Source organism: Stegodyphus dumicola, chromosome 8 (genome assembly GCF_044657685.1).
Source record: "Stegodyphus dumicola isolate Sdum_Otavi_A_Nest chromosome 8, ASM4465768v1".
Taxonomy (NCBI): Eukaryota; Metazoa; Arthropoda; class Arachnida; order Araneae; family Eresidae; genus Stegodyphus; species Stegodyphus dumicola.
The window spans coordinates 163666438-163688928 of record NC_140775.1 but is presented as its reverse complement, the minus strand read 5'-3'; the positions used below and the strand labels follow the sequence as shown (position 1 = coordinate 163688928).

Sequence of the window (22491 nt, the reverse complement as noted above, 5' to 3'; positions counted from 1 at the left end):
GTAGTCTATCTTACGTTTTTTCTTTGATGCAGAATTGTATTAGTCAAAAATTCGCTAAATTTGTTTATAATCATTGTGCTATTAAGCTAGATAATTATATTCAGCAACGAGAACTTATGTTTTCTATTTGATGCAGAAGTGTTTTAGACAAAACATTTCTAAATTTATTTATAATCATTATGTAATTAAGCTACCTTACATTAGAAAAGAAAACAATGCATGTGGCGTGGACGCACTCAGCTGATCGATGTTTATTAATATTCAACAATGGTTTTACTCGAAACATTGTATACAGTGAAGATCTTGATTAATTTCATGAGTTGATTTATTACTGCTTATTGTTGCACAAAATTTGATTTGTGTCTGAGTTAAAACAACACGCCGAATAACGGTTACTGTAGGAGTTAAAGCAACAAGAATAGTGCAGTATTCATAAATTTTCAGGAGTAGTTTCGAAGCTTTAAATACAGAAGTCCATTTGAACTTCTGCAGCTGATCCTGGAAATTTAAGAATATTACACTGATCCTTCTTTCTTTAACCCCTCCAGTAATTTGTGTTTTGTTGTAAAATGAAGCAATAAAGTAATAAACCCGTCGTTTAATCTTTATATAGTATTATATATTTACTATTTAATTTTGTTTAATTCCGTCGACAAGTCTCAAAATATTAATGCAACTTTAAAGTTGTATTCATTCTCTACTTTTGAATTCTTCCATTCTCATTTCCATGTAAACCTTAACTTAGAATGTTTCAAGAGTTCGACTCTTCGATTCGTTAAAGACTCGGAGGCTTACTATTATTAAATATTGTTCCTAAAACCTGGTGTCTTATATGCTGGCAAATACGGTTGTTAAACTCTTATGTTAATTAAAACTCTAAACTTTAATAACTGTCACAGGTAGAAAAAAACATTAGCGAAAATAAGGCTGCAAAATTCATTAAAACTCAGTTTTTATTTCTAGTTTATTTACTGAGGCATTTTTTATTTAAATTAAGGGTTTCCAACACTTTATCTCATCGACTGCTTTCAAGCGAACGCTTTTTTTATCGAACTCTTACATTTTTCTTTATAATATACGATATATAACATAATCATAATACAAATAATTGTGCAGGAAAAAATTAAATAACATTTAGACTAAGAATAACAGCAAAAGCTTTGAAAATGAAATGGTTCATTACACTAAAGCTTCATTATTTTTTCTATTATTTTTTTTAATTTTACAAATGAAAGGACAAGTTTCCAGAGACAAAATTACAAATTCTAATTGCTATTTGATAAGAACTTGTCACCATATTTTCTTGTGTTTCTCCATTTTATTGTTTTATATTTCAGGTCTTGCAAAAAAGATTTATATAATTAAGGAGTATCAGAAACCCCTATACCGACAATGTTAAATTGGCCATTTTCGATGTACCTTTTCTCAAAACCTGCTGTAGATACACGCTTGAAATTTTTTTGTGTAATTAAAGTATACCTATCTAATTATACTGAAATGAGCTTTTGAAACATTTTAAATTTTAGAGTAATTTACAGAATATTTTGTTAGGCATAGTAAAATTTAGCACTTTTCTCACAGAAAAAAATAAAAAAAAATTTTATTCTAAGTTTATCACAAAAAGCTCATTTCAGTAAATATTAGGAAACCTAATAAATAAGCTATAAAAAGTTTAGATACCTGTGAGCAGTAGTTCCTGAGAAAAGGTACATCCAGTGTAAAAAAATCACGTTTGGAGAAAAACGCATTTTTATGTAAAAATCCTCATTGATCCCAGCAGCCGATGACATATTAAAACTAGATTTTTTTACAGTTCTAATTTTCATAGAGATTAAAGAATGGTATTTTTAGAAAGGTAAAAGCGTAGAGAATTTGAAAACGCAAAAATCCGAAATCAGAATTTTTTGAAGATTTTGGAGTTCCAACACCCCTTAAAACAATTTACTTATTTAAAAATATATTAAATTATTTTTCTGTATTTTCCCTTATATAGATTTGCGTGATTTTCCCCTTACAATGGGATACAGAGATTCATATTAATTCACAATTTTATTAATCATTTTTTAATCAATGGAGTATTGATTATGTCAATAAATTATTGCGCCATCGACTTCCATTCGACCCCTTAACATCATTGCCCGCCTTTAAAATTTGGTAACCTCTGATTTAAATATTAAACGAAATTATCATTTGAAACTATCTTAATATGCAAGTCCTGAAATAATTTTAAAAAAAAAGTAGAACGAACAACGTAAAAACCCATCAAACGTATAATTCCTTTAAATGCATGTTGTTTTAGTTTTTTTCAGATATCTCTCCATAAAACCCATTAACCTCCTTCCTCTTGCATGCAATTCATTTTGTAATGCGAAAGTATGGAGCTTAGGAAGAAAATTACAAGAAAAGAGAATGATAACGATAGTAAGTGATTTACAGTCTACTGAATCCGTAATTACGCTAAACGCAGCAATATAAAATAGCTGAAAGATGCAAATTTTTAAAAACGGATGGGAGTTCAGAAAAACAAATTATATTAAGGAAACATTTAAACAGAAATAAAAATTTTAAAAATATTGAATTATTATGCTAACTGATGTTTTCAAGGAAAGTCCAAAGCATTTTTCGATAAATATTAAAAGTTTTAAAAACGTAACTTGATGCCCCTAAGGGGTTACCAAAAATCCTACACTGACCTGGACAGTTCCCTATTTTTATTGTGCCCGGATCTATGTCTTGGATTGTAAAACGACAGACAATATCTGTATAAAACTGACAACAGTAGCATTTAACACCCATTCATTTTCGTCAAAATATTTCAGAGTAAAAGAAAGAGAATTGTTTACACCCACACCGTTTTGCGTAAGTTTAAGTTTCATTTTAAAGCTTTGAGCCCACTAGCGGCCGTGCGGTAATGTCACTGAATACTGGTAGTTCGGTCCGAGGTTCGAATCCTGCGAACGGGTTGGCTGAATGGGTGTTTTCGCGGTTTTCCCATGTGTAACGTGTATACGAGCCAGTTTCCCTTAAACAGTCCTCCCCGAAGGCATCCCTCCCTTAAGGCAGATAGGCCTCGAGTGCTTTACCGTAATCTAATAAACCAAACCAAACCAAACATTTTAAAGCTCTTGTTTTGTCTTGTGCATAAAGTACGAATCCTAAAGCATGCTCGAAAGATTTATATTCACTTTGTTCAGTTTCAGGAATTTTCCAGAAAATTAAATACTAATGGTCTCTTCCAGAATTTGTCACTAAATTCAAAATTATTATTATTAGAGAGTGAAAGAAAAATTAAAAAGTTTTATCTTATTTTACATAAATGCAGTGGCTCCTAAAAGTGTTCGTACACTTTAAGAATTTGTAGAAAAAGCGCTGTAGTCCGGAATTGAATTCGAATATACAGCCTAATATTTTTCATGTGATCTCCATGCGATTTTGAATAAAACCAAATGTTTCTTTTTTAATATAGAATTATTTTCTTTTTCTAAAATTCAAAATGTAAGGAGGCATAGATCGTAACACCGAAACAGTTTCGTAAAATTTCATAAATAAAATTATCGTCCGCCACTTTTTTTTTATTTTTGCATTTTGGAGATGTTTAAGCTAGCTTACTTCATTTATTTAATATCTAAAAATTAGTCGTAATCATAAGGAAAGGATAAAGAACATTAAATAATTTATAATGTTTCATCGTAAGAGTGGAAATTCAATCCGGGCTATATTAGTAAATTTCTCCCATTCTACGGTGAATATATGATAAAACGTTTGAAAGAAAAAAAAATAAAGTAAGAAGAGGTCTTCCGGCAAAGTTAACTCAAAGTGATCAGAAATTTGTTGTTAAAAGATTTGTGGAAACTTCACCTTTGAGTGCGTTAAAGATTTCTACAGAATTTACTGAATATTTTTCTACTTCAATTTCACCTGAAACTGTTCGACGAGTACTCCGATCAGCTGGATTACATAGGCTCTCTGCTCTAAGAAAAGTTTTTTTAAGTACAAAAATAGAAAGATTATTTTTTCTTTTGAAAAATCAGCGTTAAATAAGCCCGAAGCGCATTAAAACCATGTTTTATTTGCAGATGAATGCAAATTTAGCATTTTTAGAGAAGGCGTTCTCTGTGGTGCCGGGAACACCTGAATTGCAGAGACAATGAATGGGGACGAGTACTCTTTACAGATGAGAGCAGATTCAGTCTGAGTAACGATTCTCATCGCATACTCATCTGGAGAGAGCGTGGAAGCCGCAATCATCCCTCGAACATCATTGAAAGGGACAGGTATGGAGGTGGCGGTGTTCTCGTTTGGGGAGGCATCATGCTTGGCAGTCGTACAGACCTTCACATCTTCGACGCAGGTTCAGTGAACGGGACCCGTTATTGTAACGAGATTCTTTATTTAAATATTTTAAATAATAACTTTATTCACCCAAAATCTGGGTATTGGAAACAATTTTATTTTTTAACAGGGTAACGATCCTAAGCACATGGCCCTCAACGTTCGCCTTTGGTGTACTTATAATTGTTCAAAAGTTCTAAAAGCACCACCCCAGTCAGTAGCTTAAAACCCGATAGAACGTATTTGGAGAGAACTAGATTTTAAGTCAAAGACACAACATAAAAACGAACTAACAACAGGAATGATGGAAGAATGGAGGAACATTCATGCAAATAATTTTTAAGAAAAACTGGTGAACTCTATGTGACCAGACGTTTGAAATTTGTCATAAATGCTGCAGGATGTCCTATAAGATATTAATTGAAATAAATATTATAATATTTATTAATATGTATAGATTTCTTTAAAGCGTACGAAGACTTTTCTGAGGTAATTTTTCTGTTACATTTTTTTGATTTTCCTAAAAACGTTTTACTCTGTTCATAAAGTAATTTATGTAGTTTTGACAAGAAAAATGTATAGATATTATTAAAAAATTCTCATTCTCAAATATTAATTTTTACTAATTAATATAGCAATATTTCACTTAAACTCGTAAGCGTACGAGCATTTTTGGGAGCCACTATATGTAAGAATTTTTTTTTTTTTTTGAGAATATAAGATGTTTCATTTTAATCTAGAAAAGGAGGTGTGAGATGTTTATACGCATTGCCTAGTTCTTATAAAATATTTTCTACTTATTTTTGACGTCTTTGTTTTCCGAAGAAAATGGCCTTAGCGACTTTTTAAAGCATTATTTGGTACTCTTCTGTTTTGAGGGCTGTAAAAAAATTGCAGCGAATATGTATGCGCAAAAGCGCTAAATCTAGCAAACGCGCCCATTTAACAGCGCGCCAAATCTAGCGTACGCGCTGGTTTCAGATTGCGTAAGTTTATATAGTTTTATATTTCTTAAGACGCCATTGAAATACTAGTTTAATTTTTAAATCCTTTTTTGATATCCTATGGATTTAACAATTTGGGAATTGCCCATGATGAAGAGTCGGCAACAGAATTTTGGCTAAAGTGCAGAATCATTCACTGCTTGACGCGTTTTTAAGAATTAATTGCACATACTCGGTATCCATATGCATATCGACCTATTTTCACTTTTAAAAAAAATCTCAGAATTGCACAAAAATGGCACTGCACACCCCTTTCACTTTATCTATGTACACATCGACCTATTTTCATTTAAAAAGTAAAATAAAATTGACAAAAATCCAATTGTTTTGACCCTTGTAAAAAGCGGCAAACAAATAAGTGAGCGATTCTGCACTTCTGAATTTCGATTCTGAATATTTTCAAAGAAAAGGAATCATTCATTATAGAAAATTACGTTTGAACAACCAACGAGATTAAATTATGCTTTAGCGATAGGTCGGTAGAGAAATAGCGATGCAGGCATCCATTCAGTTATGTTTAGCAATTTTTATATAAATCATAATAATGATCTGAAATAGTTATTTACTCTTATGCTTCCATTCAGTCATGTTTAGCGTTTTTCATATAAATTATAATAATAAAAAAGTATTATATGAAATTAACCTTTATATAAATAAAAAAGTATTATATGAAATTAACATCAATCTTAGATAATTATTTACTACTATACTTCCTTTTCTTGCCGCAATTATTAGGTTTGCCGCAATTATTTTTGGCAGCATTGGCATCAACAATAGTTTGGCGATTTTTACGGCCCTCAAACCGAATAGTACCCATTATTTTCTTATGATGTCTAGATTTTCTTGAAAGTACTGATTAGATGTGATGACCACAATGAAGGAGTTTAGCTATAAGATTATTCATTTTGTTTAATAATATCACTCCAATCAGCTTGCTAATATAGCTAGAGCTTCGCTAGGGTCAAATTTCAATTCCTTTTTCCAATCTACACCCCGCTGAGTTACATGAGCAGGAAAAGTGTCAAATAAATCCTGTGCCGTTACCCTAAAAATTATTAGAATATACACGAATCAGATAGCGTTGTTCAGAAGGCAGTTTGTTACGTATATCTGGGGTAATTAAGATTTATAATTCATTTTAGCAACTCTATCCTGTAGCAATGGAAATGCAACTACACATTTGTAATGTCCTTTGCTCGCCTGTTACAGACCCCAGAAAGTACCTACCGGGCGCTCTGCCATTCGGTAGTGGTGAGCATGGGACAAAACCGACTATTCTGAGGTAAATAGACGATGCAGAGGCAATAGTCATTTTTTGATTATTTTCGCAACTATATAATATCCTTCATCTGTACAGCAAAGGAATGCGAACTTCAAATTAATGATAGCTCATTGAGATCATTAGCCATGCTAGAGGTATAAAGAAAAATAACATCATTGAGCAAAAGAATATCATTTATCTGCTTGCTTCTTTATTGCCAGTATAACGTATAATATTATAATGATTATTTCTAACAATATTTATTCATGCCGCAGCTTCGAAAATGGTCAGTAAGCATGACTGAGCAGAGTGCAAAGTTTTCCTACCAACTTAACCTTAAATTTAAATTTTAAAATACATTTGTGCATTCCTTCCATGTATTTCATCCTTCCTTCCATAGCCATAGGGTGTATTTGTTAGCATATTCAGCTATCAAATTGGAAATCCATGGTGTGATTTCCAGCAAGAAGTACTCAGTTTCTCATGTTTGCTGCTCCCAAAAATACCCATTAATCGGCAGAACTTGACTTCAAGGAAATTCAGAGATAAAATGTTACATACAAAATACATACATAAAATGTTACATACAGTCAGAAAAAGGAGATACTGTTTACTGAAATGTTCTACATGAACTTCTTTAAACATAAATGTGGCTCCAGTTCATTTTCATACTCCCATGTTTTATATGCAACAGATATATAGTAAAATTAAATAAAAGGATTAATAAAAAATGGGAAAGCTGTCAGATTTTACATTACGCACAAAGGTGAATTTTATTAACGTTTTGTGTTACCATTATTTATTCAATATCATGGTTTTCGCACTTTTAAACCATAAAATTCAATTCAACAGCAATATCACAAAATAATTTAAAAAGGCCATATCTTTATGGTACAGAGTCTCATGCGCTGGGAATAAAAATATTTTTTTTACCGTACAGCATTGACATTGCTCGCTTTGAAATCGTTGAATTTGTTAATCAAAAATTCGTTAAAATTTTACAAAATACGAAATAAATAATAAAACAAATTCCAAAATGTTGGCTTCTCAGATGACCATATTCGGGTAGAAACGGACGTTATTGAAAATTTGATGGCTCTAGGTTCTTTTCACATATGTGCTGATTCTTCATTATTTAATTTCTTTAAATGTAATGCAGGGCTGTAATATTTGGTGGCAACAATTTTAAAAAGGAAATGCCATTTATAGTGAACCAACGAAAAATGCCAGTACGAAATTAATAGCTCTTCTGGGCCAATAGCAACTTTGGGCTAAAAATTAATAAAAGATTTGAAGTGCATAGCCCCTTTTGTTTACTGCAGTAAACTAATATAATCTATTTCAAAATATATGTTCCTAATATTATATACATAGACACAGAGTAATCATTTGAAACCCGTCTAACAAGCTTTCAATATCTTAGGCGTCCTGAAAAATAGCATTTCTTCTTTCGTATAATTTCATGTGAAAATAAACCTCCAGTAATTCTTAGGTTTAGATAAAAATGGGAACTATTTGAATCAAGTTATATTTAGTTTTAGAAAGTAATAATAATAATTAAGCTAAAATGAAAAAAAAAATTGAAAATAAACATAAGCTGAATAATATTATTAAACAGGTAACAAACAATAGCCAATAATAATTTTAGAATAAATACAAGTTTAGCAATAATAATAAAAAGCAAATGAAAATTGAGAAGTAAACGTAAATTGACTAGTCACAATAAATTCATTTAAAAAAATAAATTAAATTAAAAGCAATAGTAACCTCAGAATAAACATTAACAATAATGATAATAATAAGCTAATAAGTAACATGGAATAATAATCTCAAAACCAAACAAAAGTTGACTCTCAAGATATATGTTTTTCAGCTTATTTTTGCTGCGGAAAATAAACAGCAATTATCTTATAGGATTATAATTATTCATAAGCATTTGATGTTTGGGATGACGTAATCACGAGGTATTTGGTTATGCCAATTATTTAATTTAATTTTTTAACTATGTGTTAATATTCGAAATATTATTCCAAGATTATTTGCAAGGAATTTGAATTTTTTGCATTTAATGCACCATTTGCTTTTATAATTAGGATGACAAAAAATTAACTTGTAAATTATCTACTAAATTATAGGAAATATAGTGCAATATACGGCGGCATACTGTAACATTTTCGTAGCGGAGAATATGCAAATCCAAAGAAATAATTCCGAAGCAACAAAATTCAGTAACTCTCAATATTGTCTCATAAAAAATAATAAATTTTAAAATAATCGAAATCGTACTCAAGAATTCCACCAATAGAAGAAATTAGGTAGGTAAAACGATCCATCTGAGTTTACTAATATGACCAAATAACACCCTGGGAAGATTTTCTGCAGTTAAGAAGGCAGAAGTGTTGTTATCATTAGTCTCTGCTGGTGAGGTAGAAGCCGATTCATTCTTTCACTCCTGCATCGAATTTGTAGGTCGGCTATCACGGTGAGTTACATTAGAAAGTGACTTTTTTTTTCTTCCACTTCATTTCTCCCTCGTCCCCTCACACTTCCTGTTCTTTTGCGTGTTTTATTTCACCGTTCGATGGCTAGGTGATAGCACGCTTCCATGGCAGTTTCAGACGCTGCCGGGAAAAGGTAAAGTGCGCCTTAAAGTACTTTTTGTGGAGGAAGTTTTTACAAAACGGATAATCTATTGTTCCTTTCACTTTTCCTTATTGCATTTCAAGGTAAGTGATGTACAATTATTAAGCTGTTTTTGTAGAGATTACAAGAAGGTTAAGCGATTATTGGCTTTGCAACATTGTAATGAGTTTTATTCTATTCATGAAGAAATTTCACAATACAGTTTTAATTCTAGATGTTTGTTCCACACCAGTTTGTCAAACAGAGAATTATAAAATTTAAAGTATTTTTTTTTTTTTTTTCTGAATAACTGTATTGACATTGTAAACACATTAATTTGTGATATTTTGAAAAATTGAAATTAATTGCTGTACAGAAATTTTCCTTGTGAACATCTGCAAGTAATTTTGCAGAAGTTTATTGAAAATTTTATAAAGTTTTAATGTAAATGGTGTTGTAGAAAATGTTATTTTTACGGCATAAACCTCAAGTTTGGATTTATAAATACTATTTTATTCAATCCCAATTTTGTTGTCTCTGCTGTGAATTGATCGTAATTTTAATTCATACTTAAAATTTGTACCAAATGTGCACTGGAATTATATCGTCTGTTTTTTGCTTGTTGGTACATGCTTTAAACCTTAAAGCATCAGAAAATAACCAAAATGAAACAAAAACTGAAGGCTTGAGGACTATAAATATTAAACTCTAGTTTCCTGTAGCTATAAATATATATCTAGAATAGTGTTTTTATGGCAAATGTAATGCAGAATTTAATTATTACCTTCTCTTAAATTTACTTCCAAGGGCAATAGTTTATCCTCCTTAGTTTTAAATAAACATAATAATTTTATTTTTGAAAATAAATTATTCTTTACCGTTTTAAGATTTCCTTATCAGTATTAGTGACAAGTTTTCAAATATTAAATTTCAAGTGCGCATGAAGTAAACTTCGAAAAAGTTATTTCACGTCTTTCATTAAATTCGAATTTTAATGTTACTACCGAGGTAAATACAATCTACTTAAGTATCTGTTACAACTATAAAAACTAAATTTTTTTTTACATTCTTATGTGATTGAGTTTGGAAAATAAGTCTTTAATTATGATTTGTTTGGCGAAACTTTGCTTGTAATTCAGTTCTTGTGTTTAACTGGAGAATATATAAGACATGTACAAGTCAGGATTTTATTAAGAATTTTTCAGTTTGCTTAAAACAAATTGTAGAAAAAGTTTCGAATTGTGGCGCTGCCAAGAAAAACTATAATTTATTCAAACTCTTACCAAGTACAACCGGTGTTATACGTACGAGATACACGAAAACAATTGGCATATATAAGAGCACTAAAATTGCTAGTCACAAAATTTTCATTTTTTGCAGTGTTTAGTTTTAAGATAAATTTACTCTTAATAAAAGATTTTTACTTCAGGTATTAAAATGAAGCTTAGAGAATAACATATCAAAAATTAATGCAGAGTTGCATCACCCTTGCTAAGTGGTTTAGATCGCTGGCGAACGTGTTGGCAGCATGATTGGGTTTAATTATTTCCCCTATGTATAGCACGGATATAGCCATTTCTTAGAAAGCCCCCCCATAAACGCGTTCTCACTCCTAGGTAGATAACTCTTGTATGCATTGTATACTATGTTCAAATAACCAAACCTAACACAGAATCATGTTCGCCAGCTATCAAACTTATAAAATAGCTGAGCCAAGGTAATTTCTCTCCATGTGTAATAAGAATACAAACTACTTTCTCTTAAAAACTAATGAACCATGAAGGCATTCCTTGCCTTAGGCAGATAGCCTTAGTGTGGTTTGAACGTAAGCTAATGAATTCTATCTTGACACTGAATCTCTTTAGATTTAAAGCATACGAAGTAACTGCGTAGCTACTTTCGAAAACTAAAGTATGATGGAGGTTTTCTTGACTTTGTTCTTCGATGAATTTAATTCATGCCAAGCTTAGTAATGAAATTCTTTCTTAATGAATCTCTTTCAAAATAATAGTTAACGCATTTTACGTATTTACGTATTTTAACGTTTTAATGTTAAGAGCCCATCAGAGACTCGTCGATCAAGACAGCGGAGTACTGGTGGTTCATCCCATCTCCGGTTAAGAGTTTTTGTTAAAAGGAAATTCGTGCCACTTTTTCCTTTGTTATCAAAGAAAGCAGCCTTGCTAAAGCAGATGTCATAATCAATGAAACAACTGATCAACGACTACACATTTAAGAAATTTCTACGTACTGACTTAAATATTAGTTACTCTGAGCTCCACGAAGCTTCTGTCCCAAATATTTTAATGTATTTTATTTTATTTTTTTTTTATTTATTTATTTTTTTTTTTTTTTTTGAAGCAGACATTTCTCTAACTTGCAGAACTTTATGAAGTTTTTCGTATTTGATATCAGAGTAACATCTCCTTAATTCCACCTGTTTAAGTAGATTTCTGTGCTATTAGTGATCTCATATTTCAGTTTATGCATGGTCTTTCATAAATCATGTTAAGGGGTAATTGGAATACGGCAGGTTCGCTTCATATAAGCAAAAATCTAGCGTGGATAAGTTAAATTCGCAAATTTATATAAACAGTAAAATTTGTAGGCATATAAAACAATTTAGTCGTCAAGATTGTGTTCATTACTTCGTATTTTACACAGAACTATCGCAAATTCATGTGAAACCATAAATTAACAATCTGAGGGTAAGTTATCTATGAATAGTGGAGTTGAGTGCTGAGTTAAATGTTTTGCGGTACTTACTCAGTCATTAACCCACGGGTTACATTTTATTTTCCTTAAAAATTAATCTGCTTATAAGCCCGTGTTTACTGGAAGCTTACAAATGTAATCTAACTCTTGTATCTGCCCTTAATTCTTTCATAACGCTTCACTGAAATTGCTTTCTAATGTAATTAACATTAAAAGATAATGACATAAGCTTATAATTTTGCAATTTTTTGCTCGTTACGGTATTTAGGAATACAAAAAGGTCCGTCAGTCATTTGTTAGCTTCCATATAATTTTTTTTATGGCTTAGCCTTTTTAGGCTTTGGTCACTACTAAGGCCAGAAGGGGTGGTCATTTTATTATATAGGCACTTGACAGGTGGCCTCCTATGAAGGGACAGACAATTTACATGCATTCCAGAGGCCGAGCGTTAAAGACGCTGAACACTGGTAGTTCGGTCCGCGGTTCGAATCCCGCGAACGGGCTGACTGCATATGTAACCTGTATACGAGCCAGTGTCCCTTAGAAAGTCCTCTACGAAGGCGTCCTTCCTCTTAGGCAGATAGCCCTGGATGCATAAACCAAAAGACTAATAAACCAAAAGACTAACCACTTTCCCGGCTGGGCTGTGTTGCCACAGAGAAAATTTTAGGAGGCGCTGGATTACACTCCCAGTAAAGAGTATAAGCAGTTGTAATATAGTATAAGCAATCCGCGCCTTCTCCGGCATACAAAACCCGGCCCAATGATACGGCAACTGGCTTTTTTAAATTCCTGCTTTGTCCAGGATTTGAACCTAAAACCAAAGAAATTGCCGATGGCTTCAGTAATCGCGATACTATTCAAGTTGGTTAATTGTCAATCTTTGCCAAATGTATTTTTATGTAGCCAAAAAATTATTCAAACAAAATTATTCACGGAAACCGTTTAAAATTTATTTTAAATAGTTTGCGTGGTTCTTAGTCAGTTACCGTCGAACACTATTATAACAAAAATGGACAGCATTTTTGGAACTTTTAACTATTTTTCCCTACTCGACTGTATGGTAAAAGCAGGAAAATTGTGGCATTTTGTTTATTAGTTATAAAATGTTTATAACTTTGGTTAGGATAGATGTTTGATCTAGTAATTCTATATATTGTTTTTTAATTTTCAAATGGTACACTGAAAGTTTAGTTCCTACCGACTCGTAAAATACTAATGTGTAATCCGATATTTAGGACGGTGTACTACGGCAGTTGCATATTTGAATAATTTTTAATTACTTGCCATCGCAAAAGTTACTATTGCATTAATTTACTATAATTTGCATTTCTATTGCTATAATTACTGTTGCATTAGTTAAGTTGTACTATTATAGCCATGCCTTACAGATACTGTAATCGGATAAATTATAAATTAGCGTAATCAGATGTTAAAACTAGTGCGAATTATTCTAATGTATAATCTTCAATTTCTCTAATGTGCAAATGGAATGCTACTCGGTTATTCACACGAAAAAATGTTTAAATATTTTAACAAATTTTTCTGTATCTTTGCACAAAATAGTAAAATTACTTACATATCTATGTACTACTCAGGTTGAAAGCTTACAATTAATGTGAAGACACAGCTATCGGGTCACATGATCTAGGGCAGAAATTGCGGTCGAGCCAGAAAGTGTTCATAACTAGAGTTCCGAATGAGGTGAATCTTTACATTATGGTAACTTGGCGATTTTTTGGCGAAACTTTGACGACCAACCCTGTTACAGCAACCTGCTAGTTTTTGTTTTTGGACACCATTTTGTTTTCACGAAGTAAAGGCATGTTTTTATTTAAACATTTATTTACAACAATCTGCTAGCCGAATTACGCTTATGCTAGAACTTTTATGGAACAAAAGTGCTTAATCATGACGAAGATTAGGTGCGAAATTGGGAGAAAGTGTAGAATCGCCCACTGCTTGCCGCGTTTTTAAGAATTGCATATACACGGTATCCATGTACACGTCGACCTATTTTCACTTAAAAAAAATCTCAGAATTGCATAAAAATGTCATTGCACACACTTTTGACTTTATCCATGCACATATCGACCTATTTTCACTTAAAAAGTCAAAGAAAATTGACAAAAATCCAATTCTTACTCTTGTAAAAAGCGCCAAATAAGTGGGCGATTCTGCACTTTAGCAGCGAAATTGTTTCTAAGTGCTTATTAGCTAAAATCCTGATTGTAATTTTCCGGAAAATGTCACATTACATGTCTCATGATCTCTTTTCTCTGAGACAAAATAATCTGTGATTCGAACTGTGTACTTCTCAGATTATTGCTAAAAGTCCTAGCTAGTAACCTTTATCGCCTTACCCAAAATGTCGCCAAACTACCTGTTACCATATTCTAGATTACCATATTCTAGATTAGCCCAGAATTGTTCATGAGTTGATCCGAGTCAAGTGATCTATACCATACTATATTGATCGTTACTGTAAGAGACAGAATGTCATTCTTTGACTAGTATGAACTCGGAGCGCAGTACCCAACTTGCAAGCAAAGTGAAGAATTTTATTAACGTGAAGTACAATCCATCTGATAATGATTATAGTGTAAAAGAATAGGCTGCCTGTTAACACTCCTACGTTAATTGGGAGTTTCTGTAAATAGGAAAATAACGCGGTCGCATCAGAACAATTTTTGTAAATATGTAAATTTCATTTCTGAAATTATTATCTTATGATCTTAATTATTATATCCAATATTTATCCCTAAGATTTATAAACAGATTTACTATTTTATTTCTCAAAAGTCTCGCAAGGAAACATTTCTTGCCAGTTTACCGTCCTTCGTAAAACAAATCATTCCCGCTGTCTGAAATAATTATTTTTCAAACTGGCGATGTCTCCAAGTGTAAAGGATCATTCATTAAAAGTAGAAGATTTACGGTTTCTGTTACATTTTCTTTGATTCTGTGTGGCTTCTGAACTGCTTCAGTTGCTTCATCACGCTTCGTCACCTCCTGTTAAATTGCGATTAAGTTTCAAAACTCTCTTCTTTACTAATGCTTCAAAATTACGTCGGCAAATTTCAAGAGTAAAATGCTAGATGCAGTTATTGATATATGAAAACTTGAGCACTCGACCTTTTAATTACCCAAGGTATAACTCAAGTTAAATTTTCAAATTTTACAAATGAAACTAACGTTAAAATTGCCACAAGAACTAAAAGTAGTAAATCTGTTGCAAATATTATCAAATTAAGATTTTTGTAAAACACTTCATATACAAAACGTGTTATAGAATGAAATGTGCGGAATTTTCTATTGAAAGATAATACGCCAACGTTGCCTGTTGGCACCGATAAATCTTCATTTTTATCAATGAAAAGATTCCAAAGTATATTCAATTTAATTATCGAAATAGCTGTTTAATGTATTTTTGCTTCAGAACAAGCTGATGATTGAAGTATTTCCTCATTAGGTGTATTCGTTTAGCGCTTATCTTTCTGGAGAAAGTTGCTTAACACATTAAACACTATATTGGGAAAAATTTGTATTTTCTTCAAGACCAGATTCTTGACAAATCGCATTGCTGAAAATTTACTCAGAGGACATTCTTTATGGGATTATTTTTAATTACCCGAATACAATGCCTTTTTTCTCACAACTGTAACTAAGGGCCGAATTGTCATATTTACAAAATTCGGCTAAAATGCGATTATTTATACCATGTCTACTATGGCAGAAAGGTTAGTCAAAAGCATAAATTACTTGTAAAAGCATGTTTTTTGCCTTATCTGAAGGATAATTTACTAATTTGTTTCCTTTTGTAAGCGCGTCATCTCAGTAATTATGTAATCTAACTCATGTTTCATACTTACTAGCGTTTTTGTAATTTAAAAATATATTAGAAGTTTCTACCATACATTTCTTTTCTCATAAATTTTAAGCAATATAATTAGCGAAATTTCTGATTTTTATCTACAAGAATTAGGTTAAGACTAGGGCAGAGCACACAAGGGCTATCTGCCTAAGGTTACGGATGCTTTCGTGGAGGACGTAAAAAAAACTGCCTCTTACTCACGTTACACATGGGGAGAAAGCCAACCATGCAGCTACCACATTCACCAGAGTGTAACCCCAGGTCCAGCTGCCGATACTTACAAGAATCTTTTTGATAATGGCAAAGTATTCTAGGGCTATCTACTTCTGAGTATTTGTACTTTTGTGGAGAAAAAATTATACTGGGATAAACTTGATGCAACTTTCGGATTTAGTTGCCAAGAATGGTACCCGAGAAGAATGTCTTTTTGACTTAACCAGTAGGGCACGTGTACGTTGTCTTCTACAAATCTCCCTGCATGACCTGTGCTCGAATCCGAAAACGTCTAGTTCTCCGAGCTTTCGTGTCTTTCTCGTGCATCATAAATGTCAATTTTCCATTCATGAATACCCCACGTAGATATCCATTCTTTTAGGTATGTAGTTACCTTGTGGTTTGCCATATTGGAACCAAAGATAACTGCGCATTAACTCTCTTTGTTTAGCTGTTTTAATAACGCTTGAAATAAGGCCACAGTTCCAACTTTATTTGCGCTTATATCTTTAATTGCTGTTTGAACTTTATATCAACTTTTATTTTTCATAAAGTTTATTATTCTAACTTTATTTCTTACAGAAAAACTTTGTTACCAATTTTTGTTTATAGTTTATATACTGCCGAGTCCTTGGTTGATATTAAAATAATCATCCTATATTTCAAAACAGATTTGATGAGATTCAGGAACACTTCTTTCATTATCCGATAGAAAGAAAGATGGGGAGGGAGGGAAAGATATCCGGCAGATTATCTTCTTTGAGGGCTTAGCTAAGGGAAAATAGTCCATATTAAAGTTGCGTCAAATATTTACATTATCAAATATTAAGAATCTAGTTCTGCGATAACCCAATTTTCATTTTATACGGCACATTTAATTAGATTCTAAATAGCTCTTAATATTTCGGATAAAAAATTCTGCAGTTGCGGGCCTACCCAAAATGACTGCAAAAATCTTGGACCCCTTTCCCGGCGAGCGCGATGATTTGATATAAAGATTATGCCCCAACCACTTAACCGAATCTATTTAGCCAAAAGGTCTTTTGGGAGATGGTGAGTTCAACAAACGAAATCATCCTAAGAAACGATCAGGCTGGTATTTTTGTGGTTTTTGAAGAGAATATTAGTCAATCTCCCTTTGAATTTCTTTTACGAAAGCATTAATTTCCAAAACAAATGGCCATTTGCTGCTTTGCCATAAGCAAACTGAATTTTGCTTAAGTTCGCCCAACCAGTGACAGAATGGTAGGACTTCAACCAGGCTTCGGGAGTAGGCGAACGGGCTGGCTGTATGGTTGGTTTTCTTGGATTTGCACAGTTAACGGAATACAAACCAGTTTCCGTTAGTCTTCCATGACGGTATTCTTTCTTTCATGCAGAGAGTCTTCGTTTGCTTTGCGATACTAAATAATCTAACCTTTCAAAAGTCCTTGCTAGATGTTGCATATTATCATGGAATCCAAACTTTGTTTTGAAAACCGAACACTTAGCTTTTGCTAAACCGCTAGATAATCAGCTACTTTTAGCAGCGATTTCTGGCCATTAAAACCAGTTAATTAGTTGTACTAATTATTTTTCTAATATATAGTATAAATACATTTTCTATTTCTGAGCAACTCTTTTCATTACCCGAGTTTCTTTAAGTTGAAAACATTTCTAGACTTAATATAGCAGTAGAGCCTGAGTACGATAATTAAACTGTTATACTAATCAAGCAATCGGCTTTCCTAGATTGCTTTTGAAATATCTGTAATAGCAGTTTGCTTTAATAAATCTCCCAGAACGGTATTCCTTCAATTAAGCAGATAAATTGCCTGTCTTTTTCAGTAATTAAATAACTTCGATTATATAATCAACGTTATCTGGTTAAACACTCAATTTACGCACCCTCTCATCCCGCAATGAATTTGTCTGCTAAATATATATATATATCGATATTTTCATTAGTTTTCTCCATGTTGAAGATAAATTCAAGTTTCTTTTAATGTCCTGAGTAGATACTGAGCACATAACCCTCGAAAGCCTCGCCATAGTTAACCTAATAGGTCACCATTTGACGTATCAGTACAGGAATGGAATAAAACTGATTTCTACTTTTATGCATTGTTTCAAAACCTTGAAGCTCATCTGAAAAATTTTCTTTAAAATATGCTTTACCACTTTGTTTCTGGGTTGAGTAAAGCAACCAGGTGGAGAATTTCCATTATTAAGGTGAGAAAATTACTGTCAATAATATACCGTTGCTTGTTTATGTATTTGAAAATGGCATACTCTGCATATTTGCAGCAAATTACTGCTTTTGCGCTTGCTTGCTTTCTGTCCTTTCGAAGATTAGACAGATATGCCAGTTTCTTTAGCGAGACCTTGAACATACTTCATTGGTTGTAAGATATGAAGACCTTGCACACTGTTTTTTTTGAGGAGCATTTTTGAGGTTAACAAAAGATATCGTGACTGTTTGGACAATAATCCTTAGCTCACTCCTCCTGTTTGTTTGAAGTTCTTAATATAATATTTGACTATGAATATAAAATTCAAGGATGAAAAGAACGTTAACCCACTTCAGAACATGAAAGGTGTATATCGCATTTTTTGGGGGTTCATTCATTTGAAAAGGATAAGTATGTTCTTTCAAATATACATGCTTGTATAAAAACATTGTTTTTCGTTGCAAAGACAATACACTCAATGTGTTACGATTACTTTTTATCTTCTACATGATATTTTGCAATTACATAATTATTTGCATTCAGCAATTTTAGAATTAAGGGATTATTTGCAAGCTTTATTAACTCAAATATATTCTGGTGGAAGAGTTCGATTGATTCAGTGAAGTTGTTTACATTTTTAAAATCTAAGCACTTTATTTGTGGACTGCAGCTAACCAGTGCTGAAGTGGATAAAGCCGAGATATATTTATAGTTCGCCTTGTGTTTTATTTTTAACAATTCGATGAATTGTCTGCCTAATTTCTTAGAGTTCCTGGTTTGTAATATGAATATGGGTTAGTTGCCTCTAGAAAGTCCTCAACGAAAGCTCCCATCTCTGTCTCCAAATAGACTGAATACTTCTCTGTAATCAGAGAATTTATTACATTTAAAAACTTTCATAATATTTCCCATATTCAGTTTTAAAGCTTTGCACAAATCTCGCATTCGGACAGAATCTTAATTTCATGTTCTCATGATTTAAGATTGGTTTCATTTATCAAAACATAAATGATTTCAGTAGCGAGTATTTTGCGATACACGGTAATCCTCGTAATTTCAGTGATTATATCAAAAGTGCAATTTTTCTATTACTTCCGATTTCATTTTTGGTACCGTCTTTGGCGATTGACTTTTTGAAAATTGCATCTCCTCTTATTTTAATCTTGTATTATATCTGCAAACTAATAGCAGTGGAATAATGTAACCTCTACTGCACGATTCGGAAAATAAATTTTCAAAATTTTTAATTGTTTATTGGCATCATTATGAACTTGAAAACTTATTTTAGTTAAGTATTGAGCTTTAATGGAAGGATATATTAATTGATATTTAACTCAAATTACGCAGGTGTATTGTGATGCAGAAAACTGTTAGAACTATTTTTACAAAAATAATCTGGCTGAATATATTTATAAAATATATAAACTTATCATTAAACCAATAGAAGTTTATATATTTATATATGCCTCAAAATATCACATTGGTGATTCTGTAGAAGCATTAGGTTATTTTGAAGCTATAGGCATAAAAAATGCACAATGCCCTCGTCAGGGCTCGGATCTGGACCTGTCGAATAAGCGCCGAGTGTGCTAACTGTTACACCATGAAGGAGGGAGACTGGGGATATATGATAACGGGCGTGGCCTATCACGACCATAAGACCAACTTGTTTGGTTAGGCGGGTCGGGCTGCGCCTACTACTGATACTGATATCCAACTGAGGATTAGAGGACCCAATCGTCAAATCCTGGTGGTGAAGAATTGTCAACCACCATCTTCTAGTTCGGGCGGCACTGTAGAGTCATGAGGATCTTTTGAATCAAGAGACATGAAAAATGTGCCATGCCTTTGCCGAGACTCGAACCTGGATCTGTCGAATACGCGCCGAGTGTGTTAACCGTTACACCCCGAAGCCATGCAGAATGGAGGAATGTATTAAGCAGTTTTTTCAAATAATTTTGAACTTTAAATGAAACGTTTTCAAAAGGAGTTCATCTTCAGCAAATAATTAGTATTTAAATTCCCCACAGGCTATTTACTAAACCGTAAAATTATTAATAGGGGGACATCTTTAGGCTGTTTATTTCAAACGAAAAGTGTGAAGGAGTCTTGAATAAGTCTTAATATTTGGTCTTGGTACTTAAAACGGTCAACGCAGTTTTGTCATAACCTCTTTGTACTTCGCAATATTTCTAGCCTCAGGCCTTCCAGCTATCTTTACTGAAACGAATTTCGTACTTAAGTGCTTTTTGTAGAAAATTACTTTGAATAAAATATAAAAACGGAGAATACATAAACTTGCATTGCTCCATCATTAAGTAATGCTTCACGACTAAACGTAATTTTTAGACATGTAAATCTCTAGACAAGTTACGTTTCTTTGACTAATGGTTTACATTCTAATGGTTTTAAAGAATATCTGCAAGCTTACAATGCTAATATATGTAATTATTGGGAGGAATTTCTTTCACCTTGAAGCTGAGTAAAGGTTAACTTCCCTGGAAGAAGGAAAGACAACTTCAATCTGTAGTACTTAAACTGGTTTTCCGGAGTAGTTGATTTAAAGTGACCATTCACAAATGCTAATATTTTGATTAGATTGTTTCCAAACACTAATAACCTCAATAGTTAATATGAATTCAATGCCAGTTGGTTTTATTTATTTTGCACATTTTCCTTTCAGACAAGTTTAGAATATTATGCTCAAGGTGTTTGAAAAATGTCTTGAGGACACGTGTGTAATTTATGTCGCTGCCAATTACTATTCTGTTCCACCAACAATCGGAAGAAATAATTAAACTTAGTTTTCATGAGCAAGTTAAGATTTTCAGCAATTTGTTTTCTCCAGACAAAACAGAATATCCGAGCCACCCAGACGGTACAGTGGTTAGGGTAGCCGATTGCGATACTGAAGGATCCAGGTTCGAATCCTGGAAAAGGCATGGATTTAAGTTGTCTATCCCTTCGTAGGAAGTAACGATAACCACCTATTGAATACTTTCATAATAAAATGACCACCACTTCTGGGCTTAATAGTAGCGAAAGCCAAAAAATGACTAGTGCCTGCCATTAAAAATTAAGAAAAATCCGTATAGTCCTTTATGTTCTGCTTTCGAAATGGATACATTGACTGAGCTAAGACAAATATTGTAAACATACAGTTAAACTCCCTTCGCAAATAATTTTTTTTACATTTGCACTATTAAAGCTTAAATATAAAATGTTTACTTTTGTAGCGACTATTTAAAATTTCAAAGATTAAGATTAACATTCGTTTTTGATGAGATTAAAATAATTTATTAATTTTATATAAGTCTTAATTCTGGATATAAGGGTATTAAACAATTACATACGTAGTTAAATAATTTATCAAAAAAGCGTAGTGGAAGATGTTTCTATTAAACTTGAATGTGTATTGCATGCAGATATGAATTTTTCCGAATATATCATGAGGTGACAATGATGATCACAGTATGTTACATTACTCGGAGGATAAAATTGTCATTTCTAAAATGAAAGCTTATTTGTTAAGTCTTTACGGGCTGTAACAACTACGGTGTATTGGAATGTCGGTATTAATCCAAATTTAAGGTTGATGAATTCGAAATTAGATTTTGTGCTCGTAATTTTTTTTTAAATTTTTGTGAGCAGATCCTGCCAACAGGTTCTGTTTCTTCCCTACGTGAGATTACCCACGACTTTTACCGTCGCCTGAAAACCCCACACTTCCTCAAGTTCTTGCATCATTCATAAATAGCCTCCAAGCAAGAAATCAAACTATTTACTATAAGCCTGGGCCATTTTGTCTACGGAGTCGTGCGGTGACTGCCTGCTTCACCACTCGGGATGTTGGAAGAGAAACATCGTCTGCGCTTAAGATTTATTCAATCAAAGGATCTTTAAAGGTGTCTCGGTGAAAGGGCTTGTTACGTCGGAAATATCGTCTACGAAGGCATCTCTCCTTTTGGGAGCTAGCCATCAAGTACTTGTTATAATCAATATAATCCAGTGCTTTCACAGTACAATTTTACTTCTTGAAATTCTGCCCACCAGAAGCCGAGCGGTAAAGTCTCTGAACACTGGTAGTTTGGTCCGAGTTTCAAATCCGGCGAATGGCCCACCAGCGGGCGAGCGGTAAAGTCGCTGAACACTGGTAGTTCGGTCCGAGGTTCGAATCCCGCGAACGGGCTGGCTGCATGGGCGTTTTCCCCATGCGTAACGTGTATACGAGCCAGTTTCCCTTAGAAAGTCCTCCACGAA

The 22491-nt window shown here is 32.8% G+C and overlaps 1 protein-coding gene and 1 long non-coding RNA gene across 4 annotated transcripts in view; one reads left to right on the top strand and one right to left on the bottom strand.

Moving 5' to 3' along the window:
* Positions 1-9009, bottom strand: part of LOC118185550 (uncharacterized) — a 29238-nt gene extending 20229 nt beyond the window's left edge. The window contains exon 1 of the long non-coding RNA XR_004757614.2: positions 8884-9009. This is a non-coding gene — a long non-coding RNA (uncharacterized LOC118185550). The remainder of the gene's footprint in view (positions 1-8883) is intronic.
* LOC118185529 (serine proteinase stubble-like) overlaps positions 8952-22491 on the top strand; it is a 55625-nt gene continuing 42085 nt past the window's right edge. The window contains exon 1 of one of the 3 annotated variants that reach the window (XM_035355409.2): positions 8952-9079. The gene's annotated coding sequence lies outside the window, so the exon portion shown is untranslated. Of the gene's footprint in view, positions 9080-9157; positions 9324-22491 lie in introns of those variants that run through there. The other 2 variants (XM_035355401.2, XM_035355414.2) reach the window with 2 other exon arrangements.